Consider the following 20,933-nt stretch of genomic DNA (forward strand, 5'->3'; position numbering starts at 1 on the left):
AGAGAAGATTCTCAAGAATCATCTGGTCCATAGGGATTTATACTTTAAAAAGATGGTGGTAAATAAGAAAGTTATGTACAGGTTGATAGCATAAGAGATTCTGATCTCAACACTGATGTTCTGATCTATATATCCATATACTTATTCAACATTTCCACCTGGAGGTGTAAGAGACATTCACATTTAACAGCTCTAAAATGGGCCTCCTGATACACCCACTGCTAACCACCCCCCTCCTAATACATACACAAACTTGCTATTTCACCAGTCTTCTACCTCTAACCAAATGCTAATTCAATTTGTTTAGTAGTTCAGCCAAAAACTTTGGGGTTATCCTTGATTCTTCTCTTTCTTTAACAACCCACACACAATTGAACAAAATCTATCAGCTCTGTTTGAAAAATACCCAGAATCATAATTTCCACCTGCTATCTCTCTGATCCAAACCACTACTGTAGCCTGGAATGTTGCAATACTGTCCTAAGTGGTCTCTGCCACTACCCCTGTAACCCTAGTCGGACCTCCATGTAGCAGCCAGAGGGATTCTTGTAAAATGTAACTCAGAGTGTATTACAGGAACGTCCCCATTCAGAGCCCTTCAACGGAAAGGCAAAGCCATGGTCTGCAAGGGCTTGCACTCTCCGCATCCTCACTCTCTCTGCCCACCACTCTGACTTCACCTCTTACCGCTCTCCCTCTCAGTGCTTCTGCTGCAGCCATACTGGCCTCCTTGCTGTCCTTGAATATGATTAAAGAACTTCAGCACTTACTGTTTCTTCAACTTGGAATATTTCATCCACAAGTCCCTCTGATTTGCCCTCTCACTTCTTGCAGGTCTCTACTAAGATGACACCTTATCAGAGAGACTTTCTTTGGCCATCACATATCAAATAGCAGCCTTCCCACAATACTGTTTACTTCTTTAATCTGTTTTATTTTTCTGCAATCACTCAACTGCAATCATACAACCAAAGGAGGATGTATATTTCTCCTTTCTAAGATTTAAGTACCATAACAAAATTTTGTCTGTTTTGTTTGAACCTATACAGTACCTTGAAAAGTGGCTGACAGGTAATCAGTGCCAAATAAACATTTTTTGACTAAACGAATCAATACACATCTCAGCAACATACACTTACTTTCCTTTTCCTAAATCTGTATCGATCCTTCCCTTTAGTCATTTCAAATATATTTATTTAGTATTTAACACTTGCCAGGCACTGTGGTAGATGCTGAGGTAAAAAAAATTACATACGATATATTCTTTGTCTTTAAAGAACTGGCAGTCTGGTGGGAGATGTGGACAATTCATGATTACAATCTTTTGCCTGAGTATTCTGCTAGAGGCCAGTACAATATGCTCTGGAGGAACACAAAAGAAGCATCTAGCTCTGTCTGGGTGCCAGGAAGGGGAGGGGTGGGGCTAGGTTTGGAAAGGCTTTCTAAGAAAGCTGTCCATATGGTAATAGCAAGCATTTACTAAAATGTTCACTGTTCTAACCACTGTACTAAGCACTTTATCTCACTACATTCTCCCAAGAGCTCCCTAGAATAGAATAATTATTATTCTCACTGACAGATAAAAAAATTGATCTACAGGGAGAAACTGAGAGACTTTTTCCAACTGATACAACTAATAAGTAGTGGAGTCTACTAAATGGTGGGACGCATATCAGCATATAACATCTATGTGAGCATGGATTTCTGTTTAGTGATATATCCTCAGCACCAAGAATAATGTCTATTTAATAAATACAGGAGTGAGTGAATGAGCTATGATTTGAATCCAAGTCTATTAGATCTCAAAGCCCAAGACTTTTAACCATTAAGCTACTGTCTTTCTGATGTGAGGGACAAGGAGAAACTCATGCATATGTAGAAAATGTAATTTGGCAAATGAAAACTGCACTCTACATCCTCAAAGGTCAAAGAAGAAATTCAAATGAAAAATGTTGAAGGATTAGAGAGTAATGATAACATAAACATTACACAACAAAATGTGTGGGATACAGCCAAAGTGGCACTTGAGGGAAATATAAAGCCATAAATGATGTATTAGACAAGCCAAATATTCATGGGCTATATTTCTAAGTTAAAGAGAAGAAAAACATAATCAAAGAAAGCAGGAGGAAGGGGAAAAAAGAGATAACGCAATACATCTATGCAATAGAAAACAAAGCAGCATAATAAAGAGTCAATAGGCTGGGCGCGGTGGCTCATGCCTATAATCCCAGCACTTTTGGAGGCCAAGGTGGGTGGATCACCTGAGGTCGGGAGTTCCAGACCAGCCTGACCAACATGGAGAAACCCCGTCTCTACTAAAAATACAAAATTAGCCAGGTGTGGTGGCGCATGTCTGTAATCCCAGGTACTCTACTCAGGAGGCTGAGGCAGGAGAACTGCTTCAACCCGGGAGGCCGAGGTCGTGGTGAGCCAAGAAAATGCCATTGTACTCCAGCCTGGGCAACAAGAGCGAGACTCCATCTCAAAAAAAAAAAAAGAAAAGAAAGAAAGAAAGAACAAAGAAAAAAGTCAATAAAGCCTGAAGAAGTTGGTTATTTGAAAAAAAGAAATAAAATAAACCCTTTGGAGACTAGCTGAGAAGAGAAGACACACAAATATTATGAATTAAAAAAGAAGCATAATTACAGATACAGTTTAGGACAAAAATATTAATATAAAAAAAGAATGTAAATACATTTTAGAACAAACAAAATTTAGAAAAAGAGACAAATATAATTTACTAAAACTGATTCCAGCAGAAAATGAAGGCTGCAAAATTCTTTAACTATTAAAGACACTGAAGCAATAAAAAATCTTCTCACAAAAAATTATAAATCCAGATAATTTAAAGGTGCTTTTCCCAAGTTTTCGAGGAATAGATTACTCCACTATTACACAAGCACTTTCAGAGAATAGAAAAACAAAGGAACTATATGATTAGCAAACTGAATTAAACAAAATATAAAAAAAGATAACATGGTATGACCAAGTTGGGTTTATCCTAAAAATGGCAGGTGAGTTTAATATTTGAAGTCTTCCGCTTAAAATGAGCAGCAAAACAATAATACCTACTATTGCCATTTTTATTCACCATTATAGTAGAAGTTCAACAAGAAGGCTGGGCGCAGTGGCTAACGCCTGTAATCCCAGCACTTTGAGAGGCGAAGGCAAGTGGATCATGCGATCAGGAGATCGAGACCATCCTGGCTAACACGGTGAAACCCTGTCTCTACTAAAAATACAAAATTTAGCCAGGCATGGTGGTGGGTGCCTGTAGTCCCAGCTACTCGGGAGGCTGAGGCAGGAGAATGGCGTGAACCCAGGAGACAGAGCTTGCAGTGAGCTGAGATGGTGCTATCAACAAGAAAAATAAAGACCTAAAGCTTGAAAAAATGGGGATAATACTGGTATTTTTGCAGATTATGATTATATTAGGAAATTATGAGGAAATTTCATATAATTTCTAGCAATAATAAGTTTAGCAAGATAGCTGAATATAAAGTCAATATACAAAAATCAATTGCATTTGACATCATCCACAAACAATTAGAAAATGTATTTTTACAAAAGACATTTAAATTAGTTAAAAAAAAAAAGCATCAATTACCTAGGCCCTAGGTATAAATCTTATAAAAGATGCTTAAGATCTATATGCAGGAGATTAAAAACTCTTCTTAAGGGACACTAAAGGAGACAATTCCATGGAGAGATAGCCCACGTTCACCCACCCAGCTGTCTATCACTCCTTGTAATATCACCTGAGACTATATATGCTCAACCTCCTGTTAACATGGCTACTGCTCCCAGTAGGCAGCATTTTTATCCCTCTTAAGAGTCCCCAACAGGAAACACAAATGAGTTTAATTTGAATGCAACATCAAATTAATAGTAATAGCTTCCAGAAATGCTGTGTTAGAAGGGAATCTAGAACAGAGCCTTGGCACAGGGATAACCAATGTCGTATCAGCCTGCAGTGTTTGCTATAGGTGTGAGAGAGGTAGAGGAAACATGCAGGCCAGGTATTTTTCATTCCTGGAAAAGCATTTTTCAATTCAAAGCCACAATATATAAATGAGCCACAGTGTCCAGCTGCCCTGCAATAGAACTCTCAGTGTGGTACCATGGCTTACCATTGGAATATGAAGAGCTAGTGGTACCTATGTAACAGGGATAGAAGGGGTGCGTTAGTTAGTAGGTACTAAGAAATTCTACAGAATAGCAAAACTCCTTACTTTTATCTTCTACCATCATTAGATGTTTAAGTTGTACTCAAATTGATTTCCATGGTTTTTGTACATTGATCAGATTAAATCCCTTACATTCAGACAAATTAATCATTTGTATAGTACAGGGTTTCTCAAAGAGCATTTCCACAAGCATCAAGAATCATCTAGATGCTTATTAAAAATATAGTTTTCTCAGCATCACCCAAGACCTTGGTCACAGGGTCCAAGGAATCTGGGTGTTGTTTTTATTCTCCCATAGTGATTCCTATTCACTTTTACAAATCACTAGTAGTTAATGCACACCCAAGAGAAACAAGTTGCATAAATTAGTGATCACTATTACACACTCAATAAGGAAGGAATAACATCAGCCGACTTTTCTAAATCTCACTGGTCATTGATCACGTCGCATTCTCAGTGACATATCAAGAAGGGAAGGGGTGTGTATAGGACCCACTGCCCCAGCAGGGAGGAGTATTTCAGTATTTTATCACTGAGATTCTTTATAACTGCCAACTTTTGCTTAATTTCATCATTGTTTTTTAAAATCTCTATAGCCAATGGACCCCCTACTGCTTACAATCATGTATGTGTTCCCAATGACTCCTTTCCTTGGTAACCACAGCACATTCTAGTTAACTACCACACATTTACAATTTCTCATTATTTTGTCTCTTTGCTTACTTTTTGACCTCCTCCCCATGTAGGCTCTAAGCTCCATGACACACTGACTATTTTTTCTCTGTGTCAGACACTAGTAATTATGCAGTTACATGGCTAAAGTACTTACCCATTTTGCCCCGGTTGCAGGGATTGAGGTTACCAGATGTACAGTGGTAGACTAACACTGACTTAGGTCTGGAAAACGAAATAAAAATTAAATAAATACAACTGAATGGAAAACTAATGAAAGAAAAATAAGGGAAAATAATATTTAGACAGAGTGGTTTCAATAATTCATCTGATTAAAGCAACCTATGCAAGAAGGCTTCTGTATTTTTTTCTTTCTTTGGGTTAATAAGCAAAATGGAAGAAGACTAGCAAAAGGGTGTGTGCGGAGGTGGGGGGATGACTGTGTGTGTGAAAGAGATGTTAAATAGGAGTGACATATTATGAAGCACATATGTATGAGTTCACATAAAAAAATTTAATTCTGTTTACCACTTACTAACACAGCCAAATGTATGAGCAACCTGTTTTTTTTTCCTTTGTACCAGGAAACTTCCCCACACATAGTGATTGAACACTTTTGGCATTAACCAGAGTTCAATTAAAGAAAATTCTCTCATTTCATCCACTTCTATCTCCTTTGCCCTAAAAAAGAAAGCTGAATGTTAAACTACTGAGTAGAAAGAAAAGCCTTTTGGTTATCAAGAATTGTATGGTTAAGTGATTTAAATGTTTTATTACTTTGTGAGTAGCCAAGTGCTAAACTGTATTTTGAAAACAACTGAATGTATGTATGATGGCATATTAGGAACTCTATAAAATACTGAAACAAACACCCTCTCACATTTGGGGTCTTGTACAATGAAATGCCTATATTTGGAAAATGTGCCTAATACAATAACCCTCCCTCTCATGACATCTTTGAAAGCCCACTTGAGCATCCACACCTATGAACTGCAGCACACCATCCTACAGCTAGTGGGAGATTGACGGCTGTATCACCTGGAATTGGAATTAAGTCTCCCATAGCCATTGGAGTAGCTTTTATGGACAGAAGAAACCCTTTCCCAGCCTGCACAGGAAAAAGAACATAAAATGTGAAACCAGGTCTTAAGTAACAGCTGGGGCTAAACTATGTATCATCAAACTGATTATACTAGTGCAATAAGTGAAAACAGCTAACATCGATCCACTGCTTACCAGGTTCCCACACTAAGTCTGACTTCATCAGCCTGTCCTAGCTTCCCAGCCAAGCGCATCTTCAGCATTTTCTTGAACTACTCGTGTTCCTCATGTTCCTTTAGGGAATAAAATTCCTCATATTTTTGAGAGATTAATAAACTTAGTTAATTACCAAACACCAAGAATAAACCTTCACATTTTAAAAATTAACTCATAAGACACGTTAAGAATTAAGGTTACACAAATTCCCCATTAATGTTTGTTTTCCATTTCCTTAATGATTTTGTTTTCTGCTAGGGTTTACTAACCTACAAGCAATAGTAGGCACTAGAAGTTTAAGAAAGTTTTATTTGAAAAAAAATTAATTGGTGAAATTCCACAATTAATGACAAAAACTTTTTTGGCTTAGAAAAATGGCCTTATTATTTACTTTTTCTTCAAAATCTCATTTCACCTCACAGATCACTGATGTTACATAGATACAAGAGTTTGGACTTATTTATGTTAATAATTTGTTGAGTTTATGAAATTGATTCTTTCTGCTTTGCATGTTTCCCACTTTAATTTGAAATGATTAGCACTTTCTTATGTTACTCAGTTCTCTTCTCTTATAACTAGCTCCCCTTCTTTTGGACATAAGAAACCAATTTAGAACATTTTTTAAAATGTAAATAAATATGCAGCTTTGCATATAATGAAAACCGCTTTGGGATCACGTTAAAATAATGATGTTCTAAGTCACCAAACGTTCACCCCAACTGAACTTTTTTAGGAGAAAGAGTTGAAGGCAGGTGGGAAGCAGAAAGAAAGGGGCTGCTAGAAAAATCCGAAATTCGAAGGAAGGTCTTTGTCACTACCATAATTCATTGTCTCATATTTGTATCTGAATTCATGTTGAACCCAGCTCTGGGAGGAATAGAGACAGAGTCTGAAGGGAAGTCTGAATCCCTAATAAGATTTAAACTCATTTAGATCACTGACTTCCCATTCATTGTACAAAAGAGTAAAGTGGGGTTTAGGCCCTGAATGCCTCAGTGTGAGCTGTGAACCCCACAGCTCTGCGGGATCAATCTGGACTTCAGGGAGATGCGCACTGAGGGCTGCTCACCTAGAGGAGCCACGTTTCTCCTTGTAAGACATTATTGAAAAGGCGTTGCCGGCACATGTCGACCTATGTAACAAACGTGCACGTTGTGCACATGTACCCTAGAACTTAAAATAGAATAATAAAAAAGAAAAGGCCTTGCCTATATTCACTGATGTTTGTATTTGAAAAATTTGCTCCAATATTGGTAGCTCTATTTCTTGTATTCATTAAGAATTATTGATGTATACCTGCTTTCCATACACACATAAACTCTTCTATGTGTTTTATAATAACGAATTTAATAATCTTTGAAGATATTTTTACTGCATCCTCAATTCACTGCACTAATTCATGCAATTATAAACTGCAGAAAGGAGGAAATACCCCCATCTTGCGATAAATAAAGCAAAATCCTTGGCAGAACCATGCTCGCCTGTCCGCGCCCCGACCAGCCCTCCGGGGCAGCCACTCACCGGTGTCCGTCTTCCCAGCTCCCCGCCATGTCGCCAAGTGAATCCATCCTGCCGTCCGTCTCCACTTTCGCCAGCCCGTACCGCAAGCGCCGCCTGCAGGCCCGCTGACCCCGCGCCCAGCCCGAGGCCAGGGGAACCCACAACTACCTCAACAGCGTGCGGGACTCCATTCGGTCCACAGGGCGGGATGGCCTGGGGCCGAGGCCACCCCGAAGCCCCCGGCGACCCCGCCCTCTGCGTCCTATTACCCGAACACTGCACGCCGCTGCCCTACGGCGCCCCGAAGCTGGATCCGCTGCCAGATGGCACGCACTGCTCAGCCGGTTTCTTTTTTTTTGAGATGGAGTCTCCCTGTGTCGCCCAGGCTGGAGTGCAGTGGCGCGATCTCCGCTCACTGCAAGCTCCATCTCCTGGGTTCACGCCATTCTCCTGCCTCAGCCTCCGGAGTAGCTGGGACTACAGGCGCCCGCCACCGCGCCCGGCTAATTGTTTTTTTTGTATTTTTAGTAGAGAGGGAGTTTCACCTGTTAGCCAGGATGTTCTCCATCTCCTGACTTCGTGATCCGCCCGCCTCAGCCTTCCAACGTGCTGGGACTACAGGCGCCCGCCACCACGCCCGGCTATTTTTTTTTTTTCTTTTTGTATTAAGGAGACGGGGTTTCACCGTGTTAGCCAAGACGGTCTTGATCTCCTGACCCCGTGATCCGCCCGCCTTGCTCTCCCAAAGTGCTGGGATTACAGGCATGAGCCACCGCGCGAGGCCTGCTCAACCGCTTTCTACTGGCGCTGCCCAGCCGCCTGGTCAAAGCCCAGCCCCCTGAAGCGAATAGCGGTGGCTATGGCTGCGTACCCAGGTTCAGGCATGGACCGCGCGTCCTCAAACACTAGGGCGCCCTGGGCCCTGCAGCTTCATGCATGCGAGGTCCCGGGTGCCCCCCACGCCGCCGCAAACACCCGCCCCTCAGCCCCTAGGGCAGGCGCGCCTCCTTCCCGCTGTCCTCCCGTGGCCCTGGCTTGGGACACCCAGCCCCGCCTTCATGAGGCGCCCCCGACCCAGCTCCGCCCCTCCACGCCCCTGTCTTTAGTCTCTTAGGCGGTGGCCGCCCCCGCCACAGCCCTGGGCCTGGCAACCCCAGTCGCCCGCGTTATCCTTGTGGTGGCGTCGGCGTCCCCGCTGGAGCTGCTAGAGGCCAAGCCCAAGCTGGCAGCTGCTCCTGGCCTGGGAACCGCAACACCAGGCATACCTATGCGGCTACGGCCAGACCTACAGCAAGAATTCTCCCCTGCAGGCACATCTGCGCAGCACACAAGTGACAAGCCCGACCACTGCCACTGGGACGGATGCAGCTGGAAGCGTGCTCACTCAGACAAGCTAACGCTCCACCACCACAAGCACAGGGGCCACTGGCCATTTCAGGGCCATTGGTACGACCGCGCCTTCTCGCACTCTGCCCACCTTGCCCTGCACAGGAAGCGGCACATGCAGCCCAGAGGCCTCCACCCACCTGCGCACAGCCCCCTCCCAAACTGTGACTGGTATTTATTGCACCCAGACAACCCGGCAGGGCAGTGTGGCTACAGAGGGTCTACCTTGACGACGAAGACGACGCCACCGCCCCAGCCCCCATCTATGACTGAAGACCAGGTGGGAAAAGACCACTATCCGCCTTGACGACTTCTGTTTTTCAAAATGGCGCAATAATTAAGTGGCATCTTCCCTCCCACCAGGTCATAAGGCTTGATGTCCTTTGAGAAATAGGGCCTTAATTTGTACTGTCTGCGAAATTTTTTATAATATTGTACATAATAACTGTGACAAATATTGTATTACTGTACATACAGTGGCAGGGCTACTTGCTTCATTTTCATAAGACTTTTGCTTGTTTTATTTTTAATTTTTAAAAAACTTTTTAAAATAAGAAAAATCCTTAATTATTAAACTTTTCAAAATAGAACTCTTAAATAGTAATTGATAGCACTTTACCTGTTTTCCTGATAAAAAATTCTGAAAGAATAAAAATAATTTCATCCTGCCTCCATATTATAACCAGAATAATTGAAATAATATGCTTCAATTGATAGTAAAGTAGCATTTATGTTTTTGGATCAATGAAGCTAAGCCAGCACTAAGAATTTTGTTACTATTCCTCCGCTACGTTACAGTTACTTCCTCATCCCTATACATACCGCAATAATGAGTCGGCTACATCCACTTAGATTATCAACCCAACCCTAAAAGAAAGAAAATTTCCATTGGTTACACATTTCAGAAAATTGTTGTATCTTTGGAACATCTGCCGTCTAATCTTAATAAATTTTAAACAAGGGCACTGAGACTCCAGCTGATAGAACTAATTCAGTCTTATTAAGATCCCAAAGATCAATGGCAAAGCATTGGCTATTTTCTGCACTTTGTGCAAGAATTAAAATTTGGCCAGGATTGTTGTTCGTAGCAGGAGTCATGGTTTTGTGGCGTTTTATGACATCTTAAGGGCTACATTGAACCTTGTTCTTATATCATGATCTGCTAAGCAATTCACCAACCATACTTCACCTCATTCCTGATTTTAGCCTCCTTAGGAGAACATCGAAAACATGATTGGTAGTAATGTGTGTTGACTTGCTTAAAGATGTTACAGGAAAGATTATGCTTAAGAGTAGTTAGAGGGAAATGTCTTTTTCAGTTTGTTTCCTAAGCCCTAAGCCGTCTCTTTACCTTAACAGTATAAAAGTTGAAATGCGTATAATGGGAGACCAAAGACACAGGAGAAGATGAAGGGACTAATATTCATTGAGCCTTTTAGTAGCGACCTGCTTTTTACTAGAGACTGAGCACTCCTCCTACATTGTCTCATTAAACCAACTCTCCAAAGTAGTATCTGTCCTGTTCTATGGAAAGAACAACTCAAAACTGTTGCATTGCCAGTAAGTGGTGGAGCTGGGATTTATCTGCCCCCAAAGCTTCACAGACTTGCTTTGAAGAAGATGGTATAATTCAAAGTACTTTCAGAAGGACACAGCAGTATACGGAGATTAAAAAAAATTAGTATTCCCAAACTGAGATCCTTCTGTGAGCTTTGTAACCCTGGCAGTTAGTTGCAATACTACCAATTTGGCCATCAAGAACATTCTGGTATGTTTAAGCTATAGTGGGAAAGCCAAGATATGAAAACATCACCCATGGGAATTTTGAGACTAGAGTAGTTAGAAGCTAATTTAAGATCTCCATCCAACTCTAAGATAGGGTAACTGCCAGAAGAGCCACATGATCCCAAAGTGGAATTTTGCCCTAGTATAATGGGTTAATATTTGATTGGCTGCACTTAGCTATAAATCCTGAGAAGAAGAAAGACATCAGAAAATAATTGGGCTAGAAGAACCTTAGTTTGAAAGCAAAACACAGAATCCAGGTAAGTGGGCTTACCGGGAAAAGCTGGTGCCACGTTGCTCCGCACAATGGAGGGCCTTAGGATGGCAATGGTTAGGTTCCTGCTCTCCTGCTGCACCACCATTTCTCCCAAGGCCTTGCTATAGGTCTAAGTATTGGAACAATCTCCAATCCGCTTGGGAGTGATCTCGTCAATAATGGCGTTGTCTATATATAAAAGGTAGTCAGAGTAAAAAGAATTCTAGCAACATGTGTTAGACAATAGACCAAAAGGAAAATGTGAGACACAGTCAAACAAAACTTCCACCTTTTAGCCTTGGTTCTGGAATTCAGAACAGTCACATGATACCAAGTTTGAGTGCCTGTCCAAAGCATGCATGAGCTCTTTTGTCTTCACTGCTAAGCCCAATCTTACAGTCAAATCCTATGCCCTCCCATCCAGACAGGTAGGTAGGTAGACGGATAGAATCAGTAGCAATGCCACTTTATTACTACTATTAGTGTAGGGCTATTAGTACTCCTTTAGTGCTAATGTTAGTCAGTACTGATTACTACTTTATCTGTAGTAGTATTAATTTGAAGTAATTACATACAACCTCTTTACTTCCTTTCCAACAAGCTCATAAGTACATTCATTGCACATATTTTTGAGTCCCAGTCATTCTCCCAGTAGTGTGCTGGAAGCTGTGTTCAGGGAGTTTGAGGCTCTCATCCAAGGTGTTTCAGTGGCAGCCCCGTTCAGTGTTGTCCTATAGACACCCCAGTGCAGTGATCCTGAAGAGTTTAGCTTTACATTTTAAAATTTTCATTCAATGAAAATCAAACCAAAGTGATTACTTTTGGCAGACTGACAATCTGTTTTACCAAATCTATGTAATGCATTTTGAAGGTCTGTTTAGAGTCTATGATAACAAATTGCTAATTATTTCCAGAGATTTTCAACGAATTCTGAAGTCTGTCAAGTGTGATTATAGTACTCTGAAATAGCTTCAAAATCATGAATATTAAATACTCTTACTTACAAGATGACATGTATCATGAATAATTGAGTTACCACAGCATCAGCCTAAACTTTCTTAAACATATGTCAGAACCGGCCAGGTACAGTGGCTCATGCCTGTAATCCCAGCACTTTGGGAGGCCATGGTGGGCAGATCACGAGGTCAGGAGATTGAGACCATCCTGGCCAACATGGTGAAACCCCGTCTCTACTAAAAATACAAAAATTAGCTGGGCATGGTGGCGTGCGCCTGTAATCCCAGTATTCAGGAGGCCGAGGCAGGAGAATCACTTAAACCAGGGAGCAGAGGTTGCATTAAGCTGAGATCTCGCCACTGCACTCCAGCCTGGTGACAGAGCAAGACTCCATCTCAAAAAAAAAAAAAAAAAAAAAAAAGTCAGAACCATTTGATAACCCCAAAATCTATCTACACCTCTGAGAGAGCAAAAAAATTATTGTCAATTAAATATGCACCATGTATTCTAGCTGACAGATCTATGTGGTTAAATTGTTAATATAACATAGCTTTTTAAAAATTAAGCTGTCGGAATATGCTAGGGTGATTTTTCTGATCAATGTGGTCCATTTATTTCTATTTTATACAACAGAACATAACTATACTATTTTGATTGTAGAAAATCTTCACTGTTACCACCTTGCTGACATGACACATTTTTGAACAACTAAGATGTGCATGAGGTTAAGACTCATTCAGAATCACAACTCTCAATACTAATGCCTCATTTGATCCTGGGGTAGAACATGGGCATTGACCATTATGTTTCCATTTTTCTTCCTTTGCTTCTGAGTGCTGAGTGTCTTCTGGATACTCAAATGCCTTTTCATTTAAGTTGAATAGAGAAAGATTGAGGGGTTCTAGAATTAAAAACAAACTACATAGAAATATCAAGGATATTTTAATTATACGGTCACCTGGGGGCTGGGAAAGAGGGTAGGATGATTCATACACCTCTCAATCTTAATAATCCTACCGTTACCTCATTTCATTTCTGTGTCAACAGTGGATTGACTGACCTCAGACTATTTTCCCTCAACTGCAAAACTATACAGTTTATGAAAACCAGGTCTTGAGGGAATAGAGCTTAATTTCAGTAAGTCTGTAAAGAAAAAATTCCTAGAAAACATCAGAGCCCAAAAATGTACTGGGATTGTATGTCAGATGGCTAGTACCAGTTGCTGTCATTAATGTTGGGGCAGCCAGAAAGGATAATACTTGGAGGGATGGGGGCCTTATAAAGCTTAGTGAGTTTCCTTGTATTAGAAAATGTTGGGTTTTGTTGTTGTTGTTTGTTGTTGCTGTTTTGAAATGAAGTCTTACTCTTGTCGCCCAGGCTGGAGTGCAGTGGCACAACCTTGGCTCACTGTAATCTCCACTCCCCGGGTTCAAACAATTCTCCTGCCTCAGCCTCCTGAGTAGCTGGGATTTCAGGTGCCCACCACACCTGGCTAATTTTTGTGCTTTTAGTAGAGACAGGGTTTCACCATGTTGGCCAGGCTAGTCTCAAACTCCTCACCTCAGGTAATCTGGAGAGTGACGGTGCAGTGCTGCCCCAGGACGATGGTGTCTGAAGTTGTGCACCAAGTCACAGGCCCTGCAGAAGCATCGCCCCTCAGGAATGGGTAGTACAGGAAGTCCAAGCACAGGCAGATCTGCTGATGCCGTTACACTATGAGGGCACTGACCTCCAAGATATCGGCAATATATTCACTGGCATTCCTGCAGGGTGAGGCTGGGGAGAGGAAGCAACTCCGTAACACCTATGACAAACTCTGGAAGCCCTTCCCAGCCAAAATCTCTGGACCACATTACACCCAGAAATGGGTGCCCTCTCAGCACACTTCTCTCTGCCTCCCACTCTGTAAGTTCCCTCCTGGCCCCACATGCCCCAGCCTGGACCAGGGCTTGGAGCCCAGCAGGTGTTCAGTCCATGGTGTTGACTGCTTCCTGGCACAGGAGAGCCCTTGGTAGCTCTGTGACTCCTCCTGTGGAACCCCTGCCTCTGCCTCAGGACCTCCCTATTCCCATGGGAAGACCCCAAGGATTGCCCCACCTGCCCAGGGATCCTCCAACCCCATACGCCTTACTTGATGCCTTATCCCTCCCAGAACATCACGTTTCTCAGAAGATGACTTATTTCCAAGGCCATCTGTGGATGTTTGCTGGGGACCTCTTGCTGTTCTCCTTTATGATCTGTAGGGCAGGGCCAAGAGGAGAAACCAGCCCAACCTCAGAACAAAGGCTCACTGCGACAAATGGCAACCACCAAACAGTCAGCAGTGCTTCTGGGAGGAAAGGTTTCATTCTGCACAAAGCTCCTTGTTTGGCTTTCTGAATATGGGGAGGGGTAGGTACCAAGCCCAGCTTACCTGTGATGTCTACATTACCATGTGTGCCTAGGATGTGTAAAGGGCCCCTGCTCCCACTGCAGGGTTGACGTTCCCTCCAGCTGGAGACCTGGGCTCCTGACACCGCCTGGCCTGTTTGTCCTGCTCTGGATGAGCGTGGAAAGGCTGTACCTGCTATTTCCCTAGGTCTTTGGTTTCTACCATCTAGACATCCAGCAGGAGTGACCATGCCCAGCACCACACCTGAAAGGGGACTCCCTTGTACAGCAGCCCAGACATCTACAGATGGAAGAGTGCTCAGTGGGACAGGCCACAGGGGTCCCCACGGAGGATCCAGGGGTGGAGGATTCTGGAGGTTTCCAGCCTTGGGCTCTGTGGTTCCTCAAAGAGGTTAGGTCTACCTAATACCAGGCCTCCCCTCTCACGATTCAAAGACTGGATGAGTGCCCAGCATCAGGAACTCTGTTCTGGACCTGTTTTTTCACTTAGGTCACCAAGGGACAACCCCTAACCCCTGAGCTAGGGATGGTCCAAGCTCTGGCATGAAATTTTCCTCCAGCAATGTGACGCTTACAGGGACAGGTAGAAAAGCTGGTGACCAGGCCTGCTGTCCTCTGGGTAAGGAGACTGTGCCACCCACTCTCTCAGAGGCAGGTGGTGCCAGGCCACAGCACTGGGTGCCTGTACCCCTGGCTCTGCAGACACCGGTCATGGAGGTCCCTCCCTCTCCACATTACCTTCTTGCTGCTCCTAGATTTCTTCTAGTCATTAAGCACTTTGAGTCATTTTTCTGTGCATCCAATTTTACATTTTTTTTCTCCGACAAAACATGATAAAGCATGCTGAGCTAGCAGGATTCCTGGAGGGGACCTTGGATGCTGAGTCTTGGGCTCCAGGGCCCTGATGGGACTGAACCAGGAGCAGCCAGGGAAGGACAAACATTGGGGCTGAGCCCCTATGACCCAATGGCCATTGATGGCCTGGCCTTATGGTCCCAAGACACCTTGTCCTCAGGCCAGAGACACCATGAGCTTTGGTCAGGCCCCAGCCTCCCAGTAGTGTCCTGGCACTAGCAGGTGCTGACCCCTGAGCCACAACCGCAGTTCTGGGTTTGGGGTTTGGAAAAACCACCTCAAGGACAGAGTCCTGGGGTCGGGTTTGGCAGGAACCATGGTCCCTCCCAGAGATGGTGTGTCACTCCCACTCGCCACGAAATGTGCACACAGGCTGTCCCCCTGTCCATCCCATCCCGCTGGACAGGATGGAGGAAGTCAGGGAACAGGCAGGGTGGACAGCTGGAGTGCAGGGAGAGGCAGGTGCATGCTGGGAGATCAGACCCTGCGAGGGCTGTGGAGGCATCAGGTGAAGTTGTTCCAGGTGCACCTTCAGTGCACTGGGCATGTCTCAGGCCAGGCTCCCTGGACCCTGGATGTGTGACGTGGTCACTCTCTGGGGGACTGTTGTCAGGTCCCGGCCACCCACCCTGGGCAGCACTGTCTCATCTCAGGACTGGACTTTCTAAGTCCTAAGACAAGACAGTGCTGCCCAGGCCTGACAGCCTGGGAGGACCTGTTAAGTCCTCCATCCCTAGACTAGCCTCCCAACAGCAGGGACAGTCTCTTATCTTCACCTTCAGGGCACTGACTGATCCATCTCACTCTAAGCCAACCAAAGCAGAGCTGAGGACCTGCACCAGGCTGGGAGCCAGTCCCCGCCCCAAATGGGCCTGAGAGAAGCACCATCCCTGTCCCAATCTGCCACAAGTTTCAGCCCAGGAGACACATGGGGAAGGGAGGACGGGGCATCCCTGCTGGCTGACACTGGAAAAGTGGGACCTGGGAGAATGGGGAGCACAAGGCTGGCAGGGGATGCTCCAGGCCCATGGAGAGCTCAGGCTGCACCATGGGGCTGCCCCTCCTGGGTGGAGGCTGTGCCCTCTACAGGATCTGAGAAAGTCCAGTCCTGAGATGGGACAGCGCTGCCCAGGGTAGGTAGCCGGGGCCTGAGAGCAGTCCCCCAGGGAGTGACCACATCACCTGGCTGGGGTCCAGGGAGCTTGGGGTGAGACCCACCCAGTGCACTGAGGGTGCACCTGGAGCCCAACCCACCTGACACCCTCACAGCCCTCACAGGGTCTGACGTCCCACCATGCACCTGCCTCCCCCTGCACCCCACTTCCCACCCTGCCTGTTCCCTGGCTTCCTCCATCCTGTGCAGCCCATAGACTGTGACCATCTCTCCAGCCACTCTGGCCCTTTCTTTACCTTTGTCCTGTCAGAATCTCTGAGCAACATCTCCCAGGTCCATTTAAACTCCTGCTTTGTCCACTTTTGACCGGGCCATTGGGTACCACTGGGCCATCCCAGCTGTCCACAGGGCCCTCGATAACAAGCAATGCACCTGGCTTCTCCAAGCAGCACTCAGCAGTCCCCACTGACCAGGTTCCTGCTGTCCAGACCCCACACATCAGGTCTTCCCTGACCACACCCTCACTGATTAGACCCCCATCACCAGGACCCACTAACCAGACCCCCGCTGCCAGGCCAACAATGACCATGACTCCACTGACCAGGACCTTACTGACAAGGTCTCACGGACAAGGCCTCACTGAACAGGACCTTACTGACCAGGCCTCCCTGACAAGGCCTCACTGACCAGGCCTCACTGACAAGCCCTCACTGACCAGGTCCTTATTGACAAGGCCTCACTGACAAGGCCTCACGGACCAGCTCCTTACTGACAAGTCCTCACTGACCAGGACCTTACTGACAAGGCCTCACGGACCAGGTCCTTACTGACAAGGCCTCACAGACTAGGACATTATTGACAAGGCCTCACTGACAAGGCCTCATGGACCAGGTCCTTACTGACAAGGCCCCACTGACAAGGCACCACTGACAAGGTCCTTACTGACAAGTCCTCACTGACCAGGACCTTACTGACAAGGCCTCACTGACCAGGACCTTATTGACAAGGCCTCACTGGCAAGGCCTCATGGATCAGGTCATTACTGACAAGGCCTCACTGATCAGATTCCACCGAACATGACCCCACTACCTGGCCCCACAGATGAGGCCCCACTGACCAGGCCTCCAGGGAACAGGCTGCCACTGATCAGGCCCCTACTAACCAGGCCTGAGGTGACCAGATGCCCCTGACTGGGACCCTAGTGAGTAGGCCCCACTGAACAGGCACCGACTGCTCAGGTCCCCGCTGACCAGGTCACCCCATAGACCAGTGCTACAAAAGCCACCACTGACCAAGTCCTTTCTGACCAGGCCCACACTGATGAGGTTCCACTGACCAGGCTGCCCTGATCAGGGCCCCACTGACAAGGGACTCACTGATGAGGACACGCCCACCAGGCCCTGCTGACTAGGTCCCATGTGACCAGTCCTCCACTGAATAGCACCCCTTGACCTGGTCACCAGTGACCCAGCCCACGCTGACAAGGCCACCACTAAGCCCAGCTGACCAGATCACCACTGGTCAAGCCCCATAGCCCAGGTTTGCACTGACCAGACACCAAACAACTGGCTGCCAATAGGTCCCCACTCGCCAAAACCCCCACTACTAGATCCCCCTAATGAGACCCTCCCTAAGCAGACCCCTGCTGGCCAGGCTCCCACTAAACAGGCCTCACTGACCAAATCCCAACTGACTAGGTCCACTGAGCAGGCCCACACTGATCAGGCCCCTCCTAACCACATCAGAAGGCCAAGTGGCAATGAGATGTTTCATATGGCAGAAATAGAAGCAAGACAGAGAGAGAAAAGAGGTGCCACAGCCCATTGTATAACCAGATCACATGAGAACTCTATCAGATCAGCATCAAGAAGATTAACCATTGCTGAAGGATCCACCACACACACCACCGCCTACTGTTTCCAGGCAGAAGCCTCCTGCAGAGGCAGAGCCTCTTGGGAAACTTCTACTATGGCAGTGCAGAAGGGAAATATGGGCTTGGAGCCCCCACACAGGAGGCCACCATCCTCCAGACCCCAGATTCACAAGCCCACCAACAGCCCGCACCCTCAGTATGCAAAAGCACTCAACACCAGCCCAGCCCATGAGAGCAGCCATGGGGACTAAAGCCTGCAAAGCCACAGGAGCACTGCCCTAGCAGAGGTTTTCCATGAGGATGTGACTCTGCAGCAGGCTACACCCCCTTCCTAATACCCACCATCCTCTCACCACCCTACTGACAACCCACTCCTCCCAACACTATCCACTTTATTTCCTTCCAACTCCAACCCCCTCCCATCCATGTTTAAATCACCTTCCACCAGGACCCATCTCCAACATTCAAGATTACAATTCACATGAGTTTTTGTAGGGAAACACAGCCAAACCATGTTATTCTGACCCTGACCCCTCCGAATCTCATGTCCTTCTCACAGAGCAAAATACAATCATACCTTTTCAAAAGTTGCCAAAAGTCTTAACTCATTCCAGCATTAACTCAAATGTAAAAGGTTCAATGTCTCATCTGAGACAAGCCTACAGTCCCTTTTGCCTATAAGTCCCTGAATTTAAAAGGGTGTTCTTTTAAGACACAATGATGGTACAACCATTGGGTAAGCTTTCTCAGTCCAACAGGAAGAAATTTCCCAGCAAAATAACACAGATGGGACCACAGGACCAATGCAAGTCCAAAACCCAGGAGACCAGTAACCATTCAATCTCACTGCTCCAAAATCATGAAGAGAACTCACTATCACAAGGACAGAAATAAGGAGATTGTGTCTAACCATTTGTGAAGGAGCCACCATCACTTTTCACCCCTCACCCCCAACATAATCTCCCCATTCTCCCTATCCCCCACCTTCCAACCCCCACACTCCGCCATGATTAAATCACCTTCCACCAGGCCCCACCTTTAACATTCCCCATTACAATTCCACATGAATTTTGGTAGGGACACAGAGCTAAATTTTATTATTCTCTCCCTGGCTCCCCAAATCTCATGTCCTTCTCACATTGCAAACTACAATGATAGCTTCCCTACAGTCCCCCAAAGTCTTATATCATTTCATCATTTATACAAATGTTCAAAGCTTAAAGTCTCATCTAACACAAGGCTGCAGACCCTTAGGCTCATGAGCCTCTGAAATATAAAGAAAGTTAACTACTTCCAAGGTACAATGCTTATACAGGCAATGGGTAAGCATTCCCAGCCAAAAGGAATAATTTTGCCAGAAAGAACAAAACACAGAAAGGACTCACAGGCCCCATGAAACTCCAAACCCAGAAGGCCAGTCATTCAATCCTACAGCTCCAAAATTACCCTTTTTGAAACCTTGTCCCACATCAAGGGCACAGGGATGTAAGGGCTGGGCTCCCAAGGCCTTGGGCAGCTCTGCACCTGTGGCTTTGCAGGGTTTATGCCCCACGGCTGTCTTCATGGGCTGGGCTGCTGTTGAGCGCCTGTAGCTTTTACCCACTGACGGTACAAGCTGTTGTGGGGTCTATTAATCTGCGGTCTTCATGATGGTGGCCTCCAGTGTGGGGGCTCCAACCCCATATTTTCCTCCTGTACTGCCCTAGTAGAGGTTTCTTATGAGGTTCTGCCTTTTAGGAAGGCATTTCCATACATCCTCCAAATCTATACAGAGCCTCCCAAGCCCCTAGGCTCATGCTCCATCCAACCAGTGGCTTAACACTATGAGGAAGTTCATGAGAACTCACTATCACGAGGTCAGCATCAAGAAGATGGTGCTTAATCATTAGTGAAGGATCCGCCCCCAACCCACCTCCACCCCCTACTGTTTCCGGACAGAAGCCTGAGGCAGAGCCTGAGCCTCTTGGAAAACCTGTACTATGGCACTGCAGAAGAAAAATATGGGCTTGGAGCCCCTATGCAGGAGGCCACCATCCTCCAGACCCCAGATTCATAGACCCATCAACAGCTCGCACCTTCAGTATGGAAAAGCTACCGGCACTCAACACCAGCCCAGCCCATGAGAGCAGCCATGGGGGCTATACCCTGCAAAGCCACAGGTGCACAGTCCTAGCAGAGGTTTTCCACGAGCCTCTGCCTCTGCAGCAGGCTACTCCTCCTTCCTACTACCCCCACCCTCCCACCACCCTACAGCCAGCTTACGCCTCACCACCCTACCCACCTCTTTTTCCCTCCAACCCCACCCACCTCCCATCCATGATTAAATCACCTCCCACCAGGCTCCACCTCCAACACTCGGGATTGCAATTCCACATGAGTTTTTCAAGGGAAACACAGCGAAACCATATTATTCTGACCTTGACCCCCTCCCCTGAATCTCATGTCATTCTCACAGAGTAAAATACAGTCATGCCTTTTCAAATGTTTCCAAAAGCCTTAACTCATTCCAGCATTAACTCAAATGTAAGAAGTTCAAAGTCTTATCTGATACAAGGCTACTGTCTCTTCTGCCAATGAGTCCCTGAACTTAAAATGGAGTTCTTCTAAGGTACGATGATGGTGCAGGCATTGGGTAAGCTTTCTCACTCCCAAGGGAAGAAATTTCCCAGAAAAATAACACAAATGGGACCACAGGCC

General features: G+C 45.6%; 1 pseudogene; it reads right to left on the bottom strand.

The window, feature by feature from the left end:
• LOC109025815 (fatty acyl-CoA reductase 2-like) overlaps positions 1 to 20,933 on the bottom strand; it is a 306,120-nt pseudogene that overhangs the window by 17,283 nt on the left and 267,904 nt on the right.

The sequence above is a fragment of the Gorilla gorilla genome, chromosome 11 (genome assembly GCF_029281585.2).
Source record: "Gorilla gorilla gorilla isolate KB3781 chromosome 11, NHGRI_mGorGor1-v2.1_pri, whole genome shotgun sequence".
NCBI lineage: Eukaryota > Metazoa > Chordata > Mammalia > Primates > Hominidae > Gorilla > Gorilla gorilla.